Consider the following 23816-nt stretch of genomic DNA (forward strand, 5'->3'; position numbering starts at 1 on the left):
GTGATTGGATGATGGGGGTCTTCCTCAGTAGTAGTAGTTGTACTCAGTGATGGATGATGGGGGTCTTCCTCAGTAGTAGTTGTTGTACTCAGTGATGGGATGATGGGGGTCTTCCTCAGTAGTAGTTGTTGTACTCAGTGATGGGATGATGGGGGTCTTCCTCAGTAGTAGTAGTAGTAGTAGTTGTACTCAGTGATGGGATGATGGGGGGTCTTCCTCAGTAGTTAGTAGTAGTTGTACTCAGTGATGGGATGATGGGGGTCTTCCTCAGTAGTAGTAGTTGTACTCAGTGATGGGATGATGGGGGTCTTCCTCAGTAGTAGTAGTTGTACTCAGTGATGGGATGATGGGGGTCTTCCTCAGTAGTAGTTGTTGTACTCAGTGATGGGATGATGGGGGTCTTCCTCAGTAGTAGTTGTTGTACTCAGTGATGGGATGATGGGGGTCTTCCTCAGTAGTAGTAGTAGTAGTAGTTGTTGTACTCAGTGATGGGATGATGGGGGTCTTCCTCAGTAGTAGTAGTAGTAGTTGTACTCAGTGATGGGATGATGGGGGTCTTCCCTCAGTAGTAGTAGTTGTACTCAGTGATGGGATGATGGGGGTCTTCCTCAGTAGTAGTTGTTGTACTCAGTGATGGGATGATGGGGGTCTTCCTCAGTAGTAGTTGTTGTACTCAGTGATGGGATGATGGGGGTCTTCCTCAGTAGTAGTTGTTGTACTCAGTGATGGGATGATGGGGGTCTTCCTCAGTAGTAGTTGTTGTACTCAGTGATGGGATGATGGGGGTCTTCCTCAGTAGTAGTTGTTGTACTCAGTGATGGGATGATGGGGGTCTTCCTCAGTAGTAGTAGTAGTAGTTGTTGTGTACTCAGTGATTGGATGATGGGGGTCTTCCTCAGTAGTAGTAGTTGTACTCAGTGATGGGATGATGGGGGTCTTCCTCAGTAGTAGTTGTTGTACTCAGTGATGGGATGATGGGGGTCTTCCTCAGTAGTAGTTGTTGTACTCAGTGATGGGATGATGGGGGGTCTTCCTCAGTAGTAGTAGTAGTAGTAGTTGTTGTACTCAGTGATGGGATGATGGGGGTCTTCCTCAGTAGTAGTAGTAGTTGTACTCAGTGATGGGATGATGGGGGTCTTCCTCAGTAGTAGTAGTTGTACTCAGTGATGGGATGATGGGGGTCTTCCTCAGTAGTAGTTGTTGTACTCAGTGATGGGATGATGGGGGTCTTCCTCAGTAGTAGTTGTTGTACTCAGTGATGGGATGATGGGGGTCTTCCTCAGTAGTATAGTAGTAGTAGTTGTTGTACTCAGTGATGGGATGATGGGGGTCTTCCTCAGTAGTAGTAGTAGTAGTTGTACTCAGTGATGGGATGATGGGGGTCTTCCTCAGTAGTAGTAGTTGTTACTCAGTGATGGGATGATGGGGGTCTTCCTCAGTAGTAGTTGTTGTACTCAGTGATGGGATGATGGGGGTCTTCCTCAGTAGTAGTTGTTGTACTCAGTGATGGGATGATGGGGGTCTTCCTCAGTAGTAGTAGTAGTAGTAGTAGTAGTAGTTGTTGTACTCAGTGATGGGATGATGGGGGTCTTCCTCAGTAGTAGTTGTTGTACTCAGTGATGGGATGATGGGGGTCTTCCTCAGTAGTAGTTGTTGTACTCAGTAGTGGGATGATGGGGGTCTTCCTCAGTAGTAGTTGTTGTACTCAGTGATGGGATGATGGGGGTCTTCCTCAGTAGTAGTTGTTGTACTCAGTGATGGGATGATGGGGGTCTTCCACAGTAGTAGTTGTTGTACTCAGTGATGGGATGATGGGGGTCTTCCTCAGTAGTAGTTGTTGTACTCAGTGATGGGATGATGGGGGTCTTCCTCAGTAGTAGTTGTTGTACTCAGTGATGGGATGATGGGGGTCTTCCTCAGTAGTAGTTGTTGTACTCAGTGATGGGATGATGGGGGTCTTCCTCAGTAGTAGTTGTTGTACTCAGTGATGGGATGATGGGGGTCTTCCTCAGTAGTAGTTGTTGTACTCAGTGATGGGATGATGGGGGTCTTCCTCAGTAGTAGTTGTACTCAGTGATGGGATGATGGGGGTCTTCCTCAGTAGTAGTAGTTGTTGTACTCAGTGAATGGATGATGGGGGTCTTCCTCAGTAGTAGTAGTTGTACTCAGTGATGGGATGATGGGGGTCTTCCTCAGTAGTAGTAGTTGTTGTACTCAGTGAATGGATGATGGGGGTCTTCCTCAGTAGTAGTAGTTGTACTCAGTGATGGGATGATGGGGGTCTTCCTCAGTAGTAGTTGTACTCAGTGATGGGATGATGGGGGTCTTCCTCAGTAGTAGTAGTTGTTGTACTCAGTGAATGGATGATGGGGGTCTTCCTCAGTAGTAGTAGTTGTACTCAGTGATGGGATGTTGGGGGTCTTCCTCAGTAGTAGTACAGGATGTAAATGATTCTTTCCATTCACTGACAAGTAGTAGAAATCTTGATGGATGGCGGTGAGAGCCTGATTATTACTCCGTGTGTGACTGATGAGTTGAGGGGTGCCGTGTCCTCCCCGTCCTCCTTGGATATGTAATAAGTTTGTTATTTCTCTTGCGCAGTTTCAAGCATGTAGAGATCCGGGGTGAATGCCGAGGCAGCAGCTTTTACCAGGTAGGTCTGCACACCGCTGATCTCGGGGGGGTTGCGCTCTCCGGGGATTTCTTCGACACCTGGCCTAATATGTAGGAAATATCTTCCTAAGTCCAGAATAACAATAATATCATAAATCCATTATTAATTATGGTCAACAAAATTTATAAATATTATGACTGGTGAATTGCCAAAAATATATTTGTGATCGTGGCTACATATGTACTTGTTATTTAACACATTTAAACATATCTGTCTGAATTGTGCCCAATGACCGCGACGGAGGCCACGCCTTTAGAGGGCAAAATGTCAATCTGGTAGGGAATTAAATGTTGTAATCATGAACCGATGCCCCTACCCTAGCACAAACCCCAAGATATAGTTCTGATATTGACAGAAATTAGGTGAAACCGAACTGACTGGCCTAGGAATCGATGCCTGAAACTGAAGAGTTGTGGTAGTCCTGCCAACTCTCAACTGAAACCAGAGTTGGCACTTGAGCAGGGTCAGGCTAAACCCAAGCCGATATCTGCTTGTGGCATGCTGCCTAATATCAGTGCGAGAGTGAAACCCTATGACCTGTCAGGCCTAATGAATCTCATCATATTCCTGCTAATAAGTGGCAAAATAGAAACTGTTAGCAAGAGCGGCACGACCATCACCACCCGACTGACCTTGGCGGTAACAGCCTTGCCTGTAGATCAAACAATATCCGAACACCTTACATGAATACCAAACCTAATGCCCCATTCCTAGCTCCACTAGCCTCATGAGTGGTGTCCCACTGCGAGTGACCCACCCTTTTATTTCCATCATGTCTGTAATTTGTCTACCCAATGCACCTGCAGACATTACCGCTCCATGCCTGAGCCATCGTGCCCTCAAGCTGGACCATTGTGCATATGGTAATGCCGATGAAACAGGCGCTAATAGGGCCATTGACCGTGTGACGGACTCTAGCTGGAACATGTCGATGACAAACCTGTGTGGTATATCAACCGGCAGACGTGTTGGCATAAATGCAGACCCTATGTACCTGATGAGTTGCGCTTGTTCTAAAAGTGTCAGTGACCAGAACCTGTGCTGCCTCCTCTTGCCAATATGGTAGGCATCCAGAATATCCGACCGCCTATGCCGTGGTCTATTGCTTTGAGACTGTCAGTAATGCAGACCTGCGTGAGCCATACCCTGCAGACATGGCAGGTATAACGGGTAAACAACCAACTATATCGAAATGTTATTGCTCTGAAGACGTGTCAGTAACAATAACCTGTGTGGTGACAGCCCCCCCCCCTCCCCCCCCCCCCCTGCAGTCGTAGCAGGTATTTCAGGTGAACAACCACCTGTCGTAACGTTATTGCTCTGAAAACGTGTCGGTAACAATAACCTACGTGGTACCTTCCCCTGCAGACGTGGCAGGCATAACAGGTAAAGAACCACCTATGTGTCGTAATGTTTTTGCTCTGAAAACGTGTCAGTAACAATTAGCAGCGTGGTACCTCCCCTGCAGATGTGGCATGCATACCCGTAAACAACCTCCTATGTATTGCAATGTTGTTGCTTTGAAAACGTGACAGTAGCAATAACCTACGTGGAACCTCCCCCTGCAGATGTGGCAGGCATAACAGATAAACAACCACCTATGTGTCGTAATGTTATTGCTCTGAAGTTGTGTCAGTAACAATAACCTGCATGGTCACTCCCCCTGCAGACGTGGCAGGCATAACCGGTAAACAACCACCTGTGTGCCGTAATGTTATTGCTCTGAAGATGTGTCAGTAACAATAACCTGTGTGGTGCCTCCCCCTGCAGAACGGGGCAGGTATAACGGGTAAACAACCACCTGTGTGTCATGTTGTTTCTCCTATGGCATGTCAGTAACAATAACCTGCGTGGTGCCTCCCCCTGCAGACGTGGCAGGCATAAAAAGTGAACAACCACCTATGTGTCATTATGTTATTGCTCTGAAGGTGTGTCAGTAACAAGAACCAGCATGGTGCCTCCCCCTGCAGACGTGCCAGGCGTGACAGGAAACAGTCGACCGATGTCCGTGTGACGTAACCTTGCCAATCATGGGAAAACTATAACATAAGCCCCAAGCGTGGGCACAGTGTAGTTACAAGCGTATGAGCCATATGATGGTATGTGCGTGTGTGTACTATAACTGCATGCACGGCATAGAAGCACTCACCATGTGCAGTAAATACTATGAGCATATACACAACACCACCAGCTCGCCAATGCCATGCACCTTCACATGGCACCGATTCTATGCGCTTCCAAACAACCCGAATGCCCGGGGTGCATGGAACACAGAGAAACAAAGCACTACACACACACAACCAGTCCTGCGTCAAGAGTGCATGTGTGGCATAAAAGCAATGGATGTATGAACAACGAGCTTGCATGATCAGCAAAGCCATGCATACCATGGAATGCTATGTTTGGCTTGTGACCATTAAAACCATGAGCATATGACACAGTAACAGCGAAGGAGGAATGAACAGAACTGTATGGATGCTAAGAGCGTATGAACAGTATGAATGGCAGAGACGTAATGTCAATGCCAAGAGCATGTGGCCCGTGTAAATGCCTTGAACAGATGATTGGTCTAAATACCATTAGCGTATGATCAAAATAAAAGCCATTGCATATGGACAGTTTAACTGTGTGTATGAACCGTGTGCAAGCCATGAGCAAATGATCGTGGGAATGCGAATAGCGTGTGAAACGGTATGCTTAATAAACGCAGTGATGATGCCATGAACACATGTAAATACGATGAATGTGTGACCACTATAGATCCCATGAGCTTATGAACAGTATTACAGCCATGGGTGTTTGCAACAGTATCAACGCCGTGAGCGTATGACCAGTATGTGTGTTGTGATCATGAATGGTGCAAAATGCCATGTGCATATAACAGCAAACCCGTGGATGTGTGAACAGTATGAATATTATGAGCATGCGATCAGTATGAATACCATGAGCGTATGGGCTGTATGAATGCCATGAGTGTATGCAGCGTATAACTGGCACGAGCTTAAAACAGTATAACTGCTATGGCTTATGACCAGCATGAATGCCACAATCATGACAGTATATGTTCCATGAGCGAATGAATACCATGAGCACCCAACAATGCATAGCCATGACATACAGACTGTAAATGCCATGCACAAACGCCCTGAGTGTGAGCACAGCATAGATGCCATGAACAAGCGAGCAATACCAGTGGCATGAGCGTAGAACAGCATGAATACTATGTGCGCCCACCCAGTGTATGTGCCACAAGCATATACATGAAATGTCATGAATGTAAGAACAGTGTAAATGCCATGTATGAACAGCATGAACTGTGTAGATGTCCTGAACATATAAACAGTATAGATGTATAGGATAGATATAGGATAATTAATAACAACCGCGAGAGCCCATGAACAGTGTAAAAGCCACAGCAAATGCCCAGTGTAAAACGCCACGTCATATGAACAGTGTAAATGGGATAAGCGTCTGAACAGCATAAATGCCTTGAGCGTACGGACAGTTTAAACGTCGAGCATATGAATAGTCTGAATGTTATGAGTGTGTGTACAGTAAAAAGCCAAGAGCGTATACACAGTATGAATGCCATGACTGTGAGAACGGTATGAAGCAATGAGTGTGTGAACCGAGTGAAATGTTGTGAGTATATGAACAGTATACAAAGCTATGAGCATATGAACAGTATAAATGAGGAGAGCGTATGGAAAGCCATGAGTGTATGAACGGTATAAATGCTGTGAGCGTATGGACAGTATACAAAGCCATGAGAGAAAGAAAGCAATGAGCATATGGACAGTATAAATGCCGTGCGCGTATGGACAGTATGAATGCCATGAGCGTGAGAACGGTATGAAGCAATGAGCGTGAGAACCGAGTGAAATGTTGTGAGCGTATGAACAGTATACAAAGCTATGAGTGAAAGAAAGCCATGAGTGTATGGACAGTATAAATGCTGAGAGTGTATGGAAAGCCATGAGTGTATGAACAGTATAAATGATGAGAGCGTATGGAAAGCCATGAGTGTATGAACAGTATAAATGCTGAGAGCGAATGGACAGTATAAATGCTGTGAGCGTATGGAAAGCCATGAGTATGGACAGTATAAATGCTGTGAACATATGGACAGTTTACAAAGCCATGAGTGTATGGACAGTATAAATGATGAGAGCGTATGGACAGTATAAATGCTGAGAGCGTATGGAAAGCCATGAGTGTATGAACAGTATAAATGCTGAGGGCATATGGAAAGCCATGAGTGTATGAACAGTATAAATGCTGAGAGCATATGGAAAGCCATGAGTGTATGAACAGTATAAATGCTGAGAGCGAATGGAAAGCCATGAGTGTATGAACAGTATAAATGCTGAGAGCGAATGGACAGTATAAATGCTGTGAGCGTATGGAAAGCCATGAGTATGGACAGTATAAATGCTGTGAGCGTATGAACAGTATAAATGCTGAGAGCGTATGGAAAGCCATGAGTGTATGAACAGTATAAATGCTGAGAGCGAATGAACAGTATAAATGCTGTGAGCGTATGGAAAGCCATGAGAGTATGGACAGTATAAATGCTGTGAGCGTATGGAAAGCCATGAGAGTATGGACAGTGTAAACTGTCCATATGTTCACAGCATTTATACTGTCCATACTCTCATGGCTTTCCATACGCTCACAGCATTTATACTGTTCATACGCTCACAGCATTTATACTGTTCATACACTCATGGCTTTCCATACGCTCTCAGCATTTATACTGTTCATACGCTCACAGCATTTATACTGTCCATACTCATGGCTTTCCATACGCTCACAGCATTTATACTGTCCATTCGCTCTCAGCATTTATACTGTTCATACACTCATGGCTTTCCATACGCTCACAGCATTTATACTGTTCATACTCTCATGGCTTTGTAAACTGTCCATATGTTCACAGCATTTATAAAGCCATGAGAGTATGAACAGTATAAATGCTGAGAGCGAATGGACAGTATAAATGCTGTGAGCGAATGGACAGTATAAATGCTGTGAGCGTATGAACAGTATAAATGGCGTGAGCCTGTGGACGGTATAAATGCTGTGAGCGTGTGGACGGTATAAATGGCGTGAGCCTGTGGACGGTATAAATGCTGTGAGCGTGTGGACGGTATAAATGGCGTGAGCCTGTGGACGGTATAAATGCTGTGAGCCTGTGGACGGTATAAATGCTGTGAGCCTGTGGACGGTATAAATGCTGTGAGCGTGTGGACTGTATAAATGCTGTGAGCGTATGGACAGTATAAATGGCGTGAGCCTGTGGACGGTATAAATGCTGTGAGCGTGTGGACTGTATAAATGGCGTGAGCCTGTGGACGGTATAAATGGCGTGAGCCTGTGGACGGTATAAATGCTGTGAGCCTGTGGACGGTATAAATGCTGTGAGCCTGTGGACGGTATAAATGCTGTGAGCGTGTGGACTGTATAAATGCTGTGAGCGTATGGACAGTATAAATGGCGTGAGCCTGTGGACGGTATAAATGCTGTGAGCGTGTGGACTGTATAAATGGCGTGAGCCTGTGGACGGTATAAATGGCGTGAGCCTGTGGACGGTATAAATGCTGTGAGCGTGTGGACTGTATAAATGCTGTGAGCGTGTGGACTGTATAAATGGCGTGAGCGTGTGGACTGTATAAATGGCGTGAGCGTGTGGACGGTATAAATGGCGTGAGCCTGTGGACGGTATAAATGGCGTGAGCCTGTGGACGGTATAAATGGCGTGAGCCTGTGGACGGTATAAATGGCGTGAGCCTGTGGACGGTATAAATAGCGCGTGGACGGTGTAAATCTTAAACGGCTCGAGCGTAATGGATTGTGGTTTTTTTTTTTGTGAATTGTATACATGCAATTCATAGATGCCCAGTGTAATATCCCGACTACAATGTTAGCGGAATGAAATGGCCTACAACACTGGAACTAAACAGCGGTTTGAATACCCACAGAAAAATTAACCGCCATCTTCCCAGAATCAGCACTGAGACTACGTGTTTGAAAATATTTAAAGAAACATGCCTGCACCATTGTACATCCCGTGAGCAGGTCCACCCCAGATGTCCTGTGTCGTTGATGACCTTTGGCAGCCGATTGCCGATTCCTGGCTATCTCTCATCTAACGGCTCCCCCTCCCCCCGTAGTAATTAGCGGAGGCTCCGCTTCCTGTTCACTTACAGAGCAGGGGACAGCTGTGGACACACAGCCCTGAAACCCGCATCGTAACAGGCACACATGCCGGCCTATAACCGGAACATGCAGTAACACATATAAGCCACATGTGTAAGAACCATGTGGTGCACATAGGGGCCCAGCCGACCAATGGAGGGGATTCGGTGTAATATACATTGCTTACCCCCACCTTAAACATCCTGCTGGCTGCCGAAACCGTTCTGCAGCGCTACAACCCCCGATACCTTACCATGCTAGTGGTGGGCCGGATGCCAAGACTGCGCCACCTGACCTGGACTTGAAAAACCGCGAGGCTCCGATAATCTGAGCGGCCACCTGAGCTACCACAGTAGCGGGAGATTCAAACTCCAGCTGCTCCCTGCCAGAAACCATGTGACGTCCGCAAAATGTCACAAACACCCCACCGATAGGAGGCAGGGCGTTATATGCCCCCGCCCACAACCCCTTATGTGCAGCCTTGACGTGCAGGGGGTGGAGATGCTACCGCCCCTCTCTCAAAGCAATTCACCATATCTGGGCCGAATATTTACCAGATAAGAGTTCTAGGAAGTAGTGAAGTAACTTGAAATATAATAAAATTATTGGGAAGATATGTTCTCACAGACTAAATGATATGTGGTTTAGTGTAAACGAAAAATAGATCACAGTAAAAACACTAAAATATAATTTTATATTACATCCAATCGTGGTTATCTACCACCAAAAAGAAGAAAAATCCAATTGATCTTAGCACTAATAGGATATAACGTGCATAAAAAGTATATGCGCCAATGTTATGGAGACTTACATACAAATAGTCCAGATATAGCCATCGACTAAAGGGACGATACGGGGGGGACCCTAGGAAAGTATCGGCCTATGGATGTGTGGCCACTACCTACTATCCCTTATCTAATGGTCCCTTGAGGTCTATGCCTAGGTGGAGTGTGCGGCCGCGCTCTGGAACCTACCTCTACTATGCTGGTCCTGACTAACACACAATTGGGAGGCTCACTGTCTCACTATATGCTACGGCCTAACTTGATAGGAGAAGGGAAGGCGGACCTATTGTCAGTTATCAATGGAGACAGTGGCGGCCTAGGGGGTGTCTAGGGGAGCAGAGATGGACTAATATAAGATTAAGATCATTTATATTCAAAGTACTCTCCAGATATTGAGCAATACTGAATGGTGTACACTGCTGGCTAGATTATGGGAATCATTCATGCATCAATCTATCTTTAATGTGTGTATGATGACAAAAAACACATATAGTCTTAAAAAAGAATAAACAGGAAAACCGCCACAGCTGGGAATGAAAGATGGCAAAAAATATATTATTCCTTACGGGCCTATCCAATAGCAACCTGCCCAAGACAATGCTACAAAGTAGCAGAAGATTATGGTACGTGCATGAAGTGCAAAGACTCTTCAGTATACAACCCATTACAATATTGAATATATAGGCATTTGTACAGAAAGAGTTAAAGATACTCATCTGGACTCAAATGAAATTTGACTAATGTCTAGAAGTGTCCCAACGCGTTTCCTGCCCCAATCATCAGCGGATGATGGGGGGCAAATGATGGCATCTGGTTGCTGCAAGTGATGGCTGGTGGAGATAGAGATGATGCTATCTGGTGGTATTGTCGCCATGTCTGCAGTGAGAACCTGCTCCCCTTAAAGGGGTATTCCAGGCCAAAACTTTTTTTTATATATCAACTGGCTTCAGAAAGTTAAACAGATTTGTAAATTACTTTGATTAAAAAATCTTTATCCTTCCAATAGTTATTAGCTTCTGAAGTTCAGTTGTTGTTTTCTGTCTAACTGCTCTTTGATGACTCACGTCCCGGAAGCTGTGCAGTTCCTATGGGGATATTTTCCCATCATGCACAGCTCCCGGGACGTGACATCATCATTGAGCAGTTAGACAGAAAACTTCAGACGCTAATAACTATTGGAAGGATTAAGATTTTTTAATAGAAGTAATTTACAAATCTGTTTAACTTTCCGGAGCCAGTTGATATATATAAAAAAATGTTTTGCCTGGAATTCCCCTTTAAATATGGTCCCTGGGTCAGGGTCAGCCAATCAGAACTGGATGTGATGAATGACTGACATTCCATCACACCATTCTGAAGGTGTAACGTCACATTGAGTATATGTACTGACCTGCTGGAGGCGTGTGGGGTCATTGTAATAAATCCCAAACAGCTGTGCAGAAAATCCTGGCGTGTACTAGATAGTAAACGGAGCGATCATGTGATTGAGTCACATGACCGCTATGCTCTGCACAGGAAGCGGCTTCATCTGTGCACGTTTGGATGTCGGGCGCATGCGCAGTATACGCATATCATATGACCGGCACTTCCGTACTGCGGGGATTTAGTTAGATGTCGGGCGCATGCGCAGTGTGCTCTTATCAGACATCTGGCGTTCTGTGGAGATCCCTTAGATACCGGGCGCATGTGTATTGTGCGCATATCGGAATTCCGGCGCTTACGTGTTACGGAGCTCCACAGTTGCTATGATGACTTGCCGAACGTTACTTGGCACATGCGTGATTATTCATTATCACATTCGCAGTGTATGCGCATCTAGCCGCACATGAAAAAATCAGTGCGCATGTGCCACGGCCGTATTGAAACTGGTCCCACACAAAGATCACAATGAATACAGGTGACTGGTCCAGCATACTAAATACAGGATCAGCATCCAAACAGGTCAAGTCAAAGGGTACATATCCTCTAATATCCATATGCAGTTTACTAGATGCCCAAAATATGCAATATATAGATTTAAAGAGACAGTACCCATTTAAAGGGATGATCCCTAGAGTCATCTAACGGAAACAATTCTTAGTTAGTAATTGGGGAGCAGAAAAGATTCTAGACAGTCCCTCTCTAGTCAGAATTCCTGAAAAAATGTAAATAGAGGGGGACAACCAGGACCCAGATTTATGCGTGGGAACATATGATCCTGTCCCAGCAAGCGATCCCCAGCATCGAGTCCATGGTACCAAATCAAAGTGCTGTGTTAAAAAGTATTATTAAATGAAGCAGGCAAATGAAAGAACCTCGTTCATACCTTGGGGGGTGCTTGATTTAAACCGATAGATCCATCGTGTTTCTTTCTGCAGAAGATTGTTATCAAAGTCTCCCCCCCCCCCCCCACATGGTGATGGGAGAAATACTTCCAATATGGAGAATTTTAGATGTCTGGGGTCCCCATTATGTTTCTCGTGACACTGGGGTGGTAGGATTATGTTTTATATCGTTGATATGCTCACAGATCCGTCTCCGGAATTCTCTTATTGTCTTGCCAATATAGTCGGATGGACAGGTACATTGGCACAAGTATATCACACCCTTGGTGCGGCAATTTCCAAAGTCCCTGATATTGTATCTTTCACCTGTAGAAGAACTGGTAACTGCTTTGGTCCGCATCATAAAAGGGTAAGCACGACAGCCACTACAGGGAAAATTCCCACAAATGCGTCATTCTAACCAAGACCCAGATGGAGTAGGGCGTGTGTAGTGGCTGTGGACCAAGCAATCCTGAAGGCTTCGGCCTTTTCGGTATGTGATTAATGGCCGTGAAGATATAACTTTGTCCAAGAGGGGATCCGCCTGTAAAATTGACCAGTGTTTTTGTAGAATGTCATAAATCGAAGCTGAATGGTCATCGTAGTGGGCAATAATTCTGGTGACGGGATCATTTTGTTCCCATACCCGGGGTGTCTATAACTCATCCCGGCGTTGGTTCTGCGCATATTTAAAGGCCGATGTTAAAACAGCATCAGGATATCCTCGTTGACGAAATCTTTCACGCAGTTTGTTGGCTTCTTGATAAAAGGCTCTATCCGAGGAACAATTCCTCCGGATCCGAAGATATTGAGCTTTTGGAATGCCCTTGCGTGACGCTGACAGATGGAATGAGGACCAGTGCAATAGGCTGTTAGTGGCCGTTGTTTTACAATAGAGGGACGTGGACAGGAGGCCACTGTTTTCCTTCCTGACCAAAACATCTAAAAAAAGGGAGGCAGACTGCATCGATCTCATACATGAATGTGAGACCGAGATCATTGCAATTGAGAAATCACATAAACAGAAAATCCTCTTTAGAACCGGCCCACAGAACGAAATCACCACGGTTCCATCATCTTGTTTTCTGTGAGAACTCAGAAATCTGCTGATTGAAGCTAAGAATAACTGTCTGATGACAAAGAATTTGGGTATCTCTATCCCAAACATCCTCAGTTACCAACGTTTTATTATCTCCCTAAGATGCATAAAGGGGTTACCCCTTTAAAAGGATGCCCCATAGTTTCGGGCAATGGATCTTTAACCTGTTCAGGATGCCGGGCGCCCTGCATCCCGAGTCCTTAAGGACGTGGGGCGTATGCATACGCCCGTGGGAATTCCGGTCCCCGCTGCTAGCCAGTTGGGGACCGGACCGGAATGCCTGCCTAAATCATTCAGCAGGCACCCCGACACATCGCCCAAAGGGGTCCTGAGACCCCCCAATGTCGGCGATCGCAGAAAATCTACTATTTTCTACTATTCCGGGCTGATCGGGTCTCTGGTGACCCGATCACCCGCCCTCCAGATGTTGCCAAACTACAACTCTCAGCATGCCTGGACTGCCCAGGCATGCTGGGATTTGTAGTTCTGTAACATCTGTCCCTTCAGATTTAGCAATTTTCATGAATTTTTTGAAAATTGCTGCTCTACTTTTGAAGCCCTCTAATTTTTTCAAAAAGCAAAAATATGTCCATTTTATGATGCCAACATAAAGTAGACATATTGTATTTGTGAATAAAAATAAAATGTATTGTGAATTTCCATTTTTCTTACAAGTAGAGAGCTTCAAAGTTAGAAAAATGCAAATTTTCATGACATTTTGGGATTTTTCACCAAAAAAGGATGCAAGTAACGCCGAAAATTTACCACCAAAATAAAGTAGAATATGTCACGAAAAAACAATCTCGGAATCAGAATATTCGGTAAAAGCGTTTTCGCGTTATTAATTCGTAAAGCGACGGTGGTCAGAATTGCGAAAAAGGGCTCAGTCCTTAAGGTGAAAAAGGGCTGCGTCCTTAAGGGGTTAACTGAAGCCAATGGGGTCTATGTGGTCAGGATTTTGAGGAGCTTTGTCATCGCTTTGCCCTCATATGTTCGAGACACGATGGACTTCCTAAAACGCATCGAGAACATCCAGGTAGATGAGTCGGTGCTATTAGTTAGCATCGACGTTGAAGCCCTTTACAGTTTAATCTTGCATGATAAGGGCCTCGCCGCTGTACAGTTCTTTCTATCATCCAGGGGTAACTTATTTTCGTCTCACAACGAATTTGTCATCAAATTAGTTAGCTATATTCTAACTCATAACATCTTTACCTTTGATAGAAAAGTCTACCACCAGCTCAGGGGAACCACCATGGGGAGCCCTTGTGCCCCCACCTATGCGATCCTGAGATCCATACATCTCCTCCTAGGCTGGTGGGAAGACACCATTGTCTTCCCACCAGAAGATAATGTTTGGACTTCCCACATATTAATGTGGGCCAGGTACATAGACGACATTTTCATTCTGTGGGCCGGTTCCAAAGAGGATTTTCTGTTGTTTATGTGATTTCTCAATTGTAATGATCTCGGTCTCAGATTCATGTATGAGATCGATGCAGTCTGCCTCCCTTTTTTTAGATGTTTTGGTCAGGAAGGAAAACAGTGGCCTCCTGTCCACGTCCCTCTATTGTAAATCAACGGCCACTAACAGCCTATTGCACTGGTCCTCATTCTATCTGTCAGCGTCACGCAAGGGCATTCCAAAAGCTCAATATCTTCGGATCTGGAGGAATTGTTCCTCGGATAGAGCCTTTTATCAAGAAGCCAACAAACTGCGTGAAAGATTTCGTCAACGAGGATATCCTGATGCTGTTTTAACATCGGCCTTTAAATGTGCGCAGAACCAACGCCGGGATGAGTTATAGACACCCCGGGTATGGGAACAAAATGATCCCGTCACCAGAATTATTGCCCACTACGATGACCATTCAGCTTCGATTTATGACATTCTACAAAAACACTGGTCAATTTTACAGGCGGATCCCCTCTTGGACAAAGTTATATCTTCACGGCCATTAATCACATACCGAAAAGGCCGAAGCCTTCAGGATTGCTTGGTCCACAGCCACTACACACGCCCTACTCCATCTGGGTCTTGGTTAGAATGACGCATTTGTGGGAATTTTCCCTGTAGTGGCTGTCGTGCTTACCCTTTTATGATGCGGACCAAAGCAGTTACCAGTTCTTCTACAGGTGAAAGATACAAATATCAGGGACTTTGGAAATTGCCGCACCAAGGGTGTGATATACTTGTGCCAATGTAGCTGTCCATCCGACTATATTGGCAAGACAATAAGAGAATTCCGGAGACGGATCTGTGAGCATATCAACGATATAAAACATAATCCTACCACCCCAGTGTCACGAGAAACATAATGGGGACCCCAGACATCTAAAATTCTCCATATTTGAAGTATTTCTCCCATCACCATGTGGGGGGGGGGGGGGGAGACTTTGATAACCATCTTCTGCAGAAAGAAACACGATGGATCTATTGGTTTAAATCAAGCACCCCCCAAGGTATGAACGAGGTTCTTTCATTTGCCTGCTTCATTTAATAATACTTTTTAACACAGCACTTTGATTTGGTACCATGGACTCGATGCTGGGGATCGCTTGCTGGGACAGGATCATATGTTCCCACGCATAAATCTGGGTCCTGGTTGTCCCCCTCTATTTACATTTTTTCAGGAATTCTGACTAGAGAGGGACTGTCTAGAATCTTTTCTGCTCCCCAATTACTAACTAAGAATTGTTTCCGTTAGATGACTCTAGGGATCATCCCTTTAAATGGGTACTGTCTCTTTAAATCTATATATTGCATATTTTGGGCATCTAGTAAACTGCATATGGATATTAGAGGATATGTACCCTTTGACTTGACCTGTTTGGATGCTGATCCTGTATTTAGTATGCTGGACCAGTCACCTGTATTCATTGTGATCTTTGTGTGGGACCAGTTTCAATACGGCCGTGGCACATGCGCACTGATTTTTTCATGTGCGGCTAGATGCGCATACACTGCGAATGCGATAATGAATAATCACGCATGTGCCAAGTAACGTTCGGCAAGTCATCATAGCAACTGTGGAGCTCCGTAACACGTAAGCGCCGGAATTCCGATATGCGCACAATACACATGCGCCCGGTATCTAAGGGATCTCCACAGAACGCCAGATGTCTGATAAGAGCACACTGCGCATGCGCCCGACATCTAACTAAATCCCCGCAGTACGCAAGTGCCGGTCATATGATATGCGTATACTGCGCATGCGCCCGACATCCAAACGTGCACAGATGAAGCCGCTTCCTGTGCAGAGCATAGCGGTCATGTGACTCAATCACATGATCGCTCCGTTTACTATCTAGTACACGCCAGGATTTTCTGCACAGCTGTTTGGGATTTATTACAATGACCCCACACGCCTCCAGCAGGTCAGTACATATACTCAATGTGACGTTACACCTTCAGAATGGTGTGATGGAATGTCAGTCATTCATCACATCCAGTTCTGATTGGCTGACCCTGACCCAGGGACCATATTTAAAGGGGAATTCCAGGCAAAACATTTTTTTATATATATCAACTGGCTCCGGAAAGTTAAACAGATTTGTAAATTACTTCTATTAAAAAATCTTAATCCTTCCAATAGTTATTAGCTTCTGAAGTTTTCTGTCTAACTGCTCAATGATGATGTCACGTCCCGGAAGCTGTGCATGATGGGAAAATATCCCCATAGGAACTGCACAGCTCCCGGGACGTGAGTCATCAGAAAGCAGTTAGACAGAAAACAACAACTGAACTTCAGAAGCTAATAACTGATCAATTGGATTTTTCTTCCGTTTTTGGTGGTAGATAACCACGATTGGATTATTTATTTATTTTTTCATTGCTTGTGCATTTTAGTGATTATTATTATTGTTAGGAAGATATTCTAAAATATGATTTGCAGGTTTATGGTTTAGATTAAGGGCTCGTTCACACGGCCGTCTGCCTCCGTTAATAAATGCCCGTTATCAATCCATTTGATCATTCTTAAACGGGTTGGAAACGGCTGCAAAATCCTATTGATGTGAATGGGATTTTTTTACAATCCTTTATCACCCGTTTGCTTCCTGTTCCATCTTTTTTTAAATAAATAATGGAATAGAAACGGATGTTATAAATTTATCATTGAAGTCTATGGCTAATGGCTGAGCCTTTAATGTCACCAGTTTGCCCCTGGTTTATAATATCGTTTGTAAACCGTTATTACTTGTGAGCATGCTCAGAAGAGGTGACATCAGCAGACTCCTGCAGTGCTGAGGGACAACTACTACTACCATCATGGAACAGACTCCTTTCCATGATGGGAGTAGTAGTTCCCCGGCTGCGGAGGCTACATTAGTGTTTGTACTACAACCCCCATCTTCACATTGGATTAACGCCGTATCGCGTATATCCTCCTCCTATTACTGTATCCGTACAATACACTAATATGAAGCGGAGAGTCTCTAAGCCCCCAAGTCTACATATTATCATTATCTTCTGTCTGATGCCCGGCCCTGCAGAAGACATCTCATTTAATCTATTGGACATATTTCCGCTCGTCTTTTCTGTCTTTTTCATATCCTTAACCGACCAGGACACTGTTTTTAATCCTAATTTTTTTTCTCTAGATTTTATTAGTTTAAACATTCTACACACAGCGATACAAAATGTTGGGTTTTTTTTTTTTGTAAAATGATAAAATAAGGGTAATTCAATTTTTTATTAAGGGAGGGGTGTTATATAATTTTAAAAACTACTTATTTATTTTTTTATACTTTTAAGTCCCCATATCGCTCTTTTATATGTAATCATTAGATTGTATTTACTGTATAATAATGGGCCTATAGCATTGTACAGTGGGATCGGCCAACCCCGGTTACATCAGTGGATCGGCGGCAGGTAAGGGGACCCTCCTCAGCCATTTTAGCTCATGAAACCCCTGCGATCAATGCTAATCACAGCGTCTAAAGGGTTAATGACCAGCAGCTGCAGGATAGCTGCTGCCTGTCATTAACATTGAGTGTCAAGCTACAGATAGCAACACACTCATAGTACTTATAGGAGACGCTCACTGTACTGATAGTAGACGAAACTCACTGCACTGTTAGTAGGCAACGCTCACTGTACTGATAGGAGGCGACGCTCACTGTACTGATAGGAGGCGACGCTCACTGTACTGATAGGAGGCGACGCTCACTGTACTGATAGGAGGCGACGCTCACTGTACTGATAGGAGGCGACGCTCACTGTACTGATAGTAGACGAAACTCACTGCACTGTTAGTAGGCAACGCTCACTGTACTGAGGAGGCGACGCTCACTGTACTGATAGGAGGCGACGCTCACTGTACTGATAGGAGGCGACGCTCACTGTACTGATAGGAGGCGACGCTCACTGTACTGAGGAGGCGACGCTCACTGTACTGATAGGAGGCGACGCTCACTGTACTGATAGTAGACGAAACTCACTGTACTGAGGAGGCGACGCTCACTGTACTGATAGGAGGCGACGCTCACTGTACTGATAGGAGGCGACGCTCACTGTACTGATAGGAGGCGACGCTCACTGTACTGATAGGAGGCGACGCTCACTGTACTGATAGGAGGCGACGCTCACTGTACTGATAGGAGGCGACGCTCACTGTACTGATAGGAGGCGACGCTCACTGTACTGATAGGAGGCGACGCTCACTGTACTGATAGGAGGAGACTCTCACTGTACTGATAGTAGACGAAACTCACTGTACTGAGGAGGCGACGCTCACTGTACTGATAGGAGGCGACGCTCACTGTACTGATAGGAGGCGACGCTCACTGTACTGAGGAGGCGACGCTCACTGTACTGATAGGAGGCGACGCTCACTGTACTGATAGGAGGCGACGCTCACTGTACTGATAGGAGGCGACGCTCACTGTACTGATAGGAGGCGACGCTCACTGCACTGTTAGTAGGCGACGCTCACTGTACTGAGGAGGCGACGCTCACTGTACTGAGGAGGCGACGCTCACTGTACTGATAGGAGGAGACTCTCACTGTACCGATAGGAGGAGACTCTCACTGTACTGATAGGAGGCGACGCTCACTGTACTGAGGAGGCGACGCTCACTGTACTGATAGGAGGCGACGCTCACTGTACTGTTAGTAGGCGACGCTCACTGTACTGTTAGTAGGCGACGCTCACTGTACTGTTAGTAGGCGACGCTCACTGTACTGATAGGAGGCGACGCTCACTGTACTGATAGGAGGCGACGCTCACTACTAAGGAGGCGACGCTCACTGTACTGATAGGAGGCGACGCTCACTGTACTGATAGGAGGCGACGCTCACTGTACTGATAGGAGGCGACGCTCACTGTACTGATAGGAGGCGACGCTCACTGTACTGATAGGAGGCGACGCTCACTGTACTGATAGGAGGCGACGCTCACTGTACTGATAGGAGGCGACGCTCACTGTACTGATAGGAGGCGACGCTCACTGTACTGATAGGAGGCGACGCTCACTGTACTGATAGGAGGCGACGCTCACTGTACTGATAGGAGGCTGACGCTCACTGTACTGATAGGAGGCTTACGCTCACTGTACTGATAGGAGGCGACGCTCACTGTACTGATAGGAGGCGACGCTCACTGTACTGTTAGTAGGCGACGCTCACTGTACTGTTAGTAGGCGACGCTCACTGTACTGATAGGAGGCGACGCTCACTGTACTGATAGGAGGCGACGCTCACTACTAAGGAGGCGACGCTCACTGTACTGATAGGAGGCGACGCTCACTGTACTGATAGGAGGCGACGCTCACTGTACTGATAGGAGGCGACGCTCACTGTACTGATAGGAGGCGACGCTCACTGTACTGATAGGAGGCGACGCTCACTGTACTGATAGGAGGCGACGCTCACTGTACTGATAGGAGGCGACGCTCACTGTACTGATAGGAGGCGACGCTCACTGTACTGATAGGAGGCGACGCTCACTGTACTGATAGGAGGCGACGCTCACTGTACTGATAGGAGGCGACGCTCACTGTACTGATAGGAGGCGACGCTCACTGTACTGATAGGAGGCGACGCTCCCTGTACTGATAGGAGGCGACGCTCACTGTACTGATAGGAGGCGACGCTCACTGTACTGATAGGAGGCGACGCTCACTGTACTGATAGGAGGCGACGCTCACTGTACTGAGGAGGCGACGCTCACTGTACTGAGGAGGCGACGCTCACTGTACTGAGGAGGCGACGCTCACTGTACTGAGGAGGCGACGCTCACTGTACTGAAAGGAGGCGACGCTCACTGTACTGAAAGGAGGCGACGCTCACTGTACTGATAGGAGGCGACGCTCACTGTACTGATAGGAGGCGACGCTCACTGTACTGATAGGAGGCGACGCTCACTGTACTGATAGGAGGCGACGCTCACTGTACTGATAGGAGGCGACGCTCACTGTACTGATAGGAGGCGACGCTCACTGTACTGAAAGGAGGCGACGCTCACTGTACTGAAAGGAGGCGACGCTCACTGTACTGAAAGGAGGCGACGCTCACTGTACTGAAAGGAGGCGACGCTCACTGTACTGATAGGAGGCGACGCTCACTGTACTGATAGGAGGCGACGCTCACTGTACTGAGGAGGCGACGCTCACTGTACTGAGGAGGCGACGCTCACTGTACTGATAGGAGGCGACGCTCACTGTACTGATAGGAGGCGACGCTCACTGTACTGATAGGAGGCGACGCTCACTGTACTGATAGGAGGCGACGCTCACTGTACTGATAGGAGGCGACGCTCACTGTACTGATAGGAGGCGACGCTCACTGTACTGATAGGAGGCGACGCTCACTGTACTGATAGGAGGCGACGCTCACTGTACTGATAGGAGGCGACGCTCACTGTACGGGTAGCAGGCGACGCTCACTGTACGGGTAGCAGGCGACGCTCACTGTACGGGTAGCAGGCGACGCTCACTGTACGGGTAGCAGGCGACGCTCACTGTACGGGTAGCAGGCGACGCTCACTGTACTGATAGGAGGCGACGCTCACTGTACGGGTAGCAGGCGACGCTCACTGTACGGGTAGCAGGCGACGCTCACTGTACGGGTAGCAGGCGACGCTCACTGTACGGGTAGCAGGCGACGCTCACTGTACGGGTAGCAGGCGACGCTCACTGTACGGGTAGCAGGCGACGCTCACTGTACGGGTAGCAGGCGACGCTCACTGTACGGGTAGCAGGCGACGCTCACTGTACGGGTAGCAGGCGACGCTCACTGTACGGGTAGCAGGCGACGCTCACTGTACGGGTAGCAGGCGACGCTCACTGTACGGGTAGCAGGCGACGCTCACTGTACGGGTAGCAGGCGACGCTCACTGTACGGGTAGGAGGCGACGCTCACTGTACTGATAGGAGGCGACGCTCACTGTACTGATAGGAGGCGACGCTCACTGTACGGGTAGTAGGCGACGCTCACTGTACGGGTAGTAGGCGACGCTCACTGTACTGATAGGAGGCGACGCTCACTGTACTGATAGGAGGCGACGCTCACTGTACTGATAGGAGGCGACGCTCACTGTACTGATAGGAGGCGACGCTCACTGTACTGATAGGAGGCGACGCTCACTGTACTGATAGGAGGCGACGCTCACTGTACTGATAGGAGGCGACGCTCACTGTACTGATAGGAGGCGACGCTCACTGTACTGATAGGAGGCGACGCTCACTGTACTGATAGGAGGCGACGCTCACTGTACTGATAGGAGGCGACGCTCACTGTACTGATAGGAGGCGACGCTCACTGTACTGATAGGAGGCGACGCTCACTGTACTGATAGGAGGCGACGCTCACTGTACTGATAGGAGGCGACGCTCACTGTACGGGTAGCAGGCGACGCTCACTGTACGGGTAGCAGGCGACGCTCACTGTACTGATAGGAGGCGACGCTCACTGTACTGATAGGAGGCGACGCTCACTGTACTGATAGGAGGCGACGCTCACTGTACTGATAGGAGGCGACGCTCACTGTACTGATAGGAGGCGACGCTCACTGTACGGGTAGTAGGCGACGCTCACTGTAACGGTAGTATATAGTATAGTTTTCTTTATTCTGTGGGTCAATACGATTAAAATGATCGCCATAGTTAATGTCTTCTATTATTCTGCTTAAAAAAAAAATCTCATACTTTTTTAACAAAATTAGTATGTTTAAAATTGCCCTGTTTTGACCACCTATAACTTTCTAATTTTTCCGTATATGGTTCGATATGAAGGCCCATTTTTTGCGCTGTGATCTGTAGTTTTATCGGTAACACTTTTGCTTATTTAACTTTTTTATCAATTTTTTTTTATTTATTTACTTATTTTTTAAAGCAGCAGTTTTGGACTTTTTTTTTTTTTTTTGTCAATGCCGTTCACCATACGGATACTTTACATAATATTTTTCTAGTTCGGACAGTTACGCATGTGGCAATACCAAATATGTTTCATTTAATTTTTTTTAATGCCTTTTGGGATAAAATAGGAAAAAGGGGCCATTTGAATTTTTATTGGGGAAGGGGCTTTTTTACTTCCCCCCCCCCCCCCCCCCCTTTCTATAGTCCTCATAGGGGACTATTTATAGCAATGAATAGATTGCATATACTGAACAGTGCTATACATGAGCATACACTACATAAGCATAGCACTGATCAGTATTATCGGCTATCCCCGGGTTGGTGGCTGGAGCAGGTAAGGGTACCTCCGGCCGCCATCTTGGATGATCGGATCCCCGTGCCAGTTTAGCGGGGCGATTCATTAATCCATTTAAATGCCCACATTGCTGCAGATTCTGTGATCTGTATTGATCACCGCATCTGAGGAATTAATGGCGGATGATAGTGTGATTGCTGATTACCGGCGGGTCTCTGGCTGCTGATAGCAGCCTAGACATGCCACGCATAATGCGAGGGTATTCCGCCCCTAGATATTTTATCCCCTTTCCAAAGGATATAGGATAAGATGTCTGATAGCAAAGGTCCCACCACTGGGGACCCCTGCAATCTCTCTGCTGAACCCAGCGTTCGTTTAGAGCATCTGGTGCAGTGTCGGAGGCTCGTGACCTCGCAGCCACGCCTCCTCAATGCAAGTCTATGGGAGGGAGTGTGACAGCTGCCTGACTGTGACGTCACGAGCCTCCGCCCCGCATCGCCAGTCATCCAGCACGCTGGGAAGTTCGTTCCGTGCACAGGATGTCTGGGGTGCCGCAGCAGAGATTGCGGGGTCCTGCCCCTATCCTTTAAGTAGGGGATAAGATGTCTAGGGGTTGAGTACCCTTTTAAGTACCAACACATCAGGACGTACATTTACGTCCATTGTCTTTAAGGGGTTAATATTTAATCTTAAGTACTCTTATACATAGGAACACTTACACTAAGTCTCCTTGTAGGAATTATTATATCATGTGATGGAGCAGAGAAAGATCCCATAAACTAATCTATATGCAATAGGTGGCTGCATTAACTGGGATAGGACACGCCCCATTCATCTGTAGTAGGAGGAGGAGTGGTCTATATACTAACTTTACATCTCATCATGTGACTGCACTGATATGGATAAGACACGCCCCATTCATCTGCAATGGAAGGAGGAGTGGTCTATATACTAACTTTACATCTTATCATGTGACTGCACTGATATGGATAAGACACGCCCCATTCATCTGTAGGAGGAGTGGTCTATATACTAACAACATCTCATCATGTGACTGCACTGATATGGATAAGACACGCCCCATTCATCTGTAGTAGGAGGAGGA

The 23816-nt window shown here is 46.5% G+C and overlaps 1 long non-coding RNA gene across 1 annotated transcript in view; it reads left to right on the top strand.

The window, feature by feature from the left end:
- The first annotated feature begins 2504 nt into the window (after positions 1-2504).
- Positions 2505-23816, top strand: part of LOC130325690 (uncharacterized) — a 29090-nt gene continuing 7778 nt past the window's right edge. Inside the window, exon 1 of the long non-coding RNA XR_008870456.1 lies at positions 2505-2653. This is a non-coding gene — a long non-coding RNA (uncharacterized LOC130325690). The remainder of the gene's footprint in view (positions 2654-23816) is intronic.

This window comes from Hyla sarda, unplaced genomic scaffold, assembly GCF_029499605.1.
Source record: "Hyla sarda isolate aHylSar1 unplaced genomic scaffold, aHylSar1.hap1 scaffold_2737, whole genome shotgun sequence".
NCBI classification, from domain to species: Eukaryota; Metazoa; Chordata; class Amphibia; order Anura; family Hylidae; genus Hyla; species Hyla sarda.